This window comes from Alligator sinensis, unplaced genomic scaffold, assembly GCF_000455745.1.
Source record: "Alligator sinensis unplaced genomic scaffold, ASM45574v1 scaffold753_1, whole genome shotgun sequence".
Taxonomy (NCBI): Eukaryota; Metazoa; Chordata; order Crocodylia; family Alligatoridae; genus Alligator; species Alligator sinensis.
Genome location: NW_005842625.1, coordinates 97,471 through 103,419, shown reverse-complemented (window position 1 = coordinate 103,419; position 5,949 = coordinate 97,471). Strand labels below are relative to the sequence as shown.

Sequence of the window (5,949 nt, the reverse complement as noted above, 5' to 3'; positions counted from 1 at the left end):
TTTCAGATACTTGCCTATGTGCCCCTCTTACAAATTGTTTTAACCAATTGTTTTAATGTAAAAAAAAATTATTAGCGGTGCAAGACTTGGTACTTTGATAGTTTCAGAACTTATTCTGTCCCATTTTTATGCTGCCTAGGTTAGAAACCCAATCCTCCTCCTCAGTGAAACACTGCCTAAGACAGCTAAAGAAATGATCCAAAATCTTGTGGAAGAAGCTGCAGTCATTTATAGCAAAACCCGAAGTTATGTTAAGTACCAGGATTTCTTCTACAGTGCAACTGCTGACATGAGAACAGCATCCTTGGAAAAGATGTCACAGAAGAGTCAAGCTGGTGATTCAAGTGCTCAGAGAGTCACCACAGAGCTTTCTGAGATTGAAGATGAATTAACTTTGCGAAAACTATTGTGGGATTCACTTGAGGAATGGGGAAAGCTTTCTTTTAGGTGGAAACACACCCTTTTTGAGAACCTTGATGTAGATTTAATACAAATGGAAGTTAGCAGATTTATGCAGATAATACAGATACTAGAAAAAGGTAAAAGCATGAAAATTGCTAGTTGCTTGAGATTTGTAATATGATTCAAGTGTTGTATTCATGACCATTCAGAAAATCTGAGACACAAGGGTATTTTGTTATATAACCTGTTGTGGCAGAGCATAGGGTGCTCCTGTCACTTTAAGGGCCTGGAGCCGGCAGCCATTTTGAGGCCTATATAAACCAGGCAGTTGGGCTGCAGGAGGTCAGGCAGCAACATTGCCTGGCCTTAGGGCTGCTGTGAATGCCTGGAGGTAAGGGGGAAGCTGCAAGGGGATGGTTAGGAGGCTCCTGGTCCTGGGCATGACCTGAAACTGTACCCTGCCAGGAGTGGGTGTCCTGGTGGGGCTCTCAGTGGTGTGGGAGCCCCCAGGAAATGCCAGGCCAGTTATCACCCCGGTGAAAGGCGGGTCGGGGCGCCTTAACCCCTAGCTCCCACCACCACTGTGTGGGTGAACCCCGAGTGTGATGAGGGCCTAGAGGGCCAGTGTGATGAGGGCCTAGAGGGCCATTGTTGTGAGGGGCCCAGAGGGGGCAGTTCCTGAGAGTGACAGTGATGTGGGCGTGGTGCTGCGGTTACTCCTAGGAGGAAGGGAGTTGTGGCACGGTGAGGCCCAAGGAGACAGAGAGTGGCTAGAGAGACCCAGCCCGAAGGGGATAGTACCCTCGACTGGCACATGCTGGGGCCAGGACCAGTGAGGGTCAAAAGGGCCGGGGGCCCACTGCGAGGGACGCCCAAGAGCCGGGGGCCTGGGGTCCCGACTGGCCTTGAGGTGGGCCAGGGCAAGAGGCCGAAGGTTCTGGGGGAACCACACCGAGAGGGGAAGATAGCTTCGGGGGGGTGAGGTAGCCCAGTTGACGGCGGAGTGGCCACCTGTGTAGCGAAGGTCATAGTGGGGTCTTGCGCGGAAGATTCTGGGGCCCAGTGTGGGGCCGGTGAGGAAGAACACCATGATGCCATCTGCGAGGCTTGGGCTGCGGTATTAGGGGAGGTCGGAGCCGCAGAGTGCCCCTTGGCATCGGGGCAGTACGAAGGGCAGCCTCCCGCTTAGTTAACAACATAATTGGACTGATTATCATCAAAGGCGAGATAAGCGGGCGGTTGCCCAGAGACAGAGGGCGGGCCATGGAGATCGGCCTGAGGAGGTCCTCCGTCACACCTGTGTATACACCAAAAAGAATAATCAAAATATAAAATATCATTTTTATTGGCCATTCCAAGTATCCAAGAAAAGAAAAACTACTACCTTGCTGTCAAAGGTCTGATCCTCGTCGGGTAGCTGTTTGATCTTTTCTGTCAGTTCCAGTATGGGATGACCTGAGCAGTGATGTAGCAAGGGGCAGGCAAAAAAATGCAACTGCTTCTGGTGTTGCACATTTGTGATCTTGAACTGGAAGCTGCTGCTTCCACTTTGCCCCAGGTGCCCAGGCACGTCCCTAAACTGCTGGGCCTGAGATGGGGCATTCAGTTCCTGAAAATATGTATAACATCCCTCCCAGTTATGCTGTGGTCCAATAAAGGATATTACCAAGAACCTAGCTTCAGACTTGTAGACATCCATAGATATAATTAGGTAAGCAAAATGAATGTACAGAAATTCAGAGCCACATCCACAGTTGGTATAAATTGGGATCACAGGAGAATAGGGCTGGAAGGAACCTTACATGGTCATCTAGTCCAACTCTGTGCTCAAGCAGGATTGTCCCTGACTAAACCATGCTAGTCAAATGTCTGCCTAACCTACTGTTGAAAATTTCCAGGGATGAAGATTCCACAATTTCCCTAGGTATCCTATTTAAGTGCTTAACCAATCTCATAGTCAAAAAGTTGTTTTTAATACCCTAGATTTCCTCTGCTGCAGCTTGAGGCCATTGTTCCTAGTTCTTTCCCCAAGAGCCATGTAGAAAATTCTATCTCAATCCTCTTTAGAATTTCCCCTCAGTAATTTGAAGACCAATTCCCCCTTGGCCCTCTCTTCTCCAGACTAAATAATCTTAGTTCTTTTAGCCTTTCCTCATAAATCATGTTTCTCAGACCTTTAATCATTTTTATTACTTTCTATTGGACTCCTTCCAATCTGTCCACAAATCTTTTGAAGTGTAGGACTGAAAACTGCACATACTAGTCCCAGGTGGGGCCTCACTAGTGCTGAATAAAGCCGAAGAATCACTTTCCTTGGTTTGCAAGAGACATTTCTATTAACGCAACCCAGTATAATGTTGATTTTTTTTTTTTTTTTGCAACAAGAGCACACTGGTGGCTCATATTCATCTTATGTTCCACTGTAAATCCCCAGATTGTTCTCAGGAGTACTGCAGCATAGCCAGCATTACCCAATCTGTATTTTTGGATGCAATTATTCCATCCGAAGTGCAGGACTTCACACTAGTCCTTGTTGAACTTCATCTGACTAATTTTTTTGATCATTTCTCCAGTTTATCCAGGTCATTCTGGATCAAAGAGAATTATTCTGTTTATTTTAGTATGTCTTTGCTGTTTTCTTATTCTTCAAAATCAAATTATTATGAGGTGCAAGCCATTGAATAGGTAAAGTATCCAGGTTGTAGCCATATTGGTCTAGAGGCAAAAGGAATCAGAATGAATGGTAGAGGTGATATCTTTTATTAGACCAACTAGATTTTTGCAAAAAAAATTAAAATTTGCAGGCTTTGAGGCCCAAGCACCCTTCTTCAGGCATAGGAGAAAAGATTGTAAAAGTTCTCCTAGGTAGAAACGAAAGTTGATAATTCATAGGAGAGTTGAAGGTGTGGTAAAATCTCCTGTGTGGAACAGTTTGTTTTATGCAGATTAGGCTCAGAGAAAAGTTGGAATAGTCTGTTTACCTTGAAGTTGTTTGATGGCAAGCAGGATGTAGAGTCCCCCTCCTACCTACAGATGTAGCAACTGGGGATGCTGTCTTCGACTCTCCCTCTCAGTTACGTTACTGACAATATTTGCTTATGCAAATGGAATTCATAGTCTGATGTTCTATAAATGTTTCATATTATTTTTCAAGGTTTACCAGAAAATAATATAATAACAGATCTGAAGCAGTCATTAATTAATTTTAAAGAAGCCTTGTCCATCACTGTGTTTTTAAAAAGTCCATATCTTCAACAAAGGCATTGGGAAATTATACAACGTATTACTGGACAATCAATTTCTTGGGATAAAAAGATTACCTTGGATACTGTTCTGGAACTCAATGTAAGTATATGATGCATTAATTTATATTAAAATCAGTGTCTGATGCATATACTTGTGCTGCAAAATATAGTCCTAATGTCTCATCTTCTATTAAAAACCCTCTGTAGTGTTTCTGTTGAAGCTACCCCCTACCTCTCCCAGGCAGCCAGGAGAGGGAGATAAGTGAGGCCAGGAGATAAAAATCAAGCTAGACAGTTTGTAGCTCAATAGTATCTTATGTTGCTGTGGAAGGGAGCAGGCCATGGCTTTTAATTTGAATCCTTGCTCTTCTCCACTACATTGCTATCCATCCATTTTATCCAATGCAAAGTGCAGTGGTTTGACTTCATAAGGAGTGCTGGAGAGGGGGTTACATAAAGTCTAACCTGTGGTGTGGTGTGTCGGAGACATGCAGACAAAAAACCCTTCTATGCAAGGGAAGGCTAGAACCCAGATCCCTAGCTTCCTGGGCCAGTGTCCTAACTATTCAATCATTAGGTCTAAAGGATTGGTATGTTCATAGAATCATAAAAAATACGCACTTCTCTATCCCTACTCTGGATAGTTGGAAGGGACCTCCAAGGGTCATCTAGTGCAACCCTCTGCTCAAGGCAGGATCATCCTTATCTAAACCATCCTAGACAAGTGTTTCTCTAACCCAGTCATATCAAAGATACAGCCTGGTCGCATCTAAACAAGACATTTTACTGTGCAGTAGCCAGTCACCAGCTGCCAGAGGGAGAGCCACCAGTGCCGGGACTAGTGGCCACTGTTGTCCTAGGCAAGCCCGCTGGCTGCTGGACTTGCTGCAGCATGGGAACCTGTGGCCTGTGCCTCTTGCACCCAGTGCCCTGGCCCCCAGGGGTGAGTGTACAGTTTGCCAGGGGCCTCAGTGGGTGGTCCCACTGTTGTCACTGCTGCCACAGCTGGTATTCCCACTGTCAGGCATCCTCCCCCTGGTGCAACTTCTCTGCCCAGGCCTCACAAAAGAACTCTCCCCAGGCCTCACAGATGTTATGCAGCACACAGGCTGTGACAGTGACCCGGGGGATGTTGTCTCCTAAGCTCAAGGCAGGCAGTGAGGGTGCACCAGCATCCCTTGAGGCACCTGAAGGTGCACTCCACCTGGGCACAGGTCCGGCCCAGGCACCAGTCAAAGTGTGCCTGGCTGGGGTCCAAGTGGCCAGTGTAGGGCTACACAAGGTAGGGGAAGAGCAGGTAGGCAGGGTCCCCGATTGAGGAGGAGCAGAACCACCATGTACGACACGTGCTCCTGGCAGCTGGTGGGGCACGGCAGTGCTGGCAGTAGTGGGAGCGTGGCAGCGGTAAGCAGGGCCCCAGGAAGGGCCTGGGGGGTCTCAGGAAGCAGGAACAGCCACATCCCTGCATGTGTAGATGCCTGTTTGGGAGCATTTATATGTGAGTAGTTTATTCACAAGTTAACTGGTCCCACATCAAATGCATGTGTAGACATATCCCTTGTGTGGTAGATTTGGCCTATGGAGCCCTAGGATCCCATCTGTGGGTCTCCCAGCATGGGGCTGCTGTGTTGCATGTGGCATGCATGGCTAGTCCTAGCACATGTGCTACACACACCAAAGGGGGCCAGTGTGGGGTATATGCTGCATGCAGTGCCCCACCAGACCACCCCTGCTCGCTGGCTTCAGGGCCAGTCCTGATCAGGCCCACATACCAGCCCCAAGCACTGAAGCCAGCATGCCAGACTGGTCTGGTATGCACAGCTCATGCAGTGCACACTCCATGGCAGCTCCACATGCGAGCTGAAGGCCAGTGCCAGCACACATTTGATTGCAGTGCACAGGGCTGGTCCAGGATATGTGCTGCATGAGCTGCCTATGCTGGACCAGCCCTTTGCTGCGACTGGTGCATGGGGCCTGTATGTGGATCTGATATGGGGCTTGCATTGCAATCCCAGGCAGCTGGATGAATTTGACACTCCTAATATAATCTGTACTTTGTCACAACCCAAGGGTGTGATTTTTGTGTGCGCGCGCTTCGGCACTGCTAAATTATTTCCCGCCACGAGGAGCTTTCTTTGCAAGGTGCATTTCTCAGTTGCAAAGAGAAAACCCTGGTGCAAAGGAGTTCCCGCCACCCGCATGCAAATTTGTGTCCCACTATTGGCCAGTTCTAAATTATTCCCACGTGGCAGCTAGTGATTGGCTTTCTAGCCCTATAAAAGGCCTTGGAGGGTTTGTCCCC

The 5,949-nt window shown here is 47.6% G+C and overlaps 1 protein-coding gene across 1 annotated transcript in view; it reads left to right on the top strand.

Annotated features, from left to right (window-relative positions):
* Positions 1-3,694: 3,694 nt before the first annotated feature.
* LOC106722754 (dynein heavy chain 6, axonemal-like) overlaps positions 3,695-5,949 on the top strand; it is a gene marked incomplete at its 3' end in the record, with an annotated part of 89,220 nt that continues 86,965 nt past the window's right edge. Inside the window, exon 1 of the mRNA XM_014524540.2 lies at positions 3,695-3,747. The remainder of the gene's footprint in view (positions 3,748-5,949) is intronic.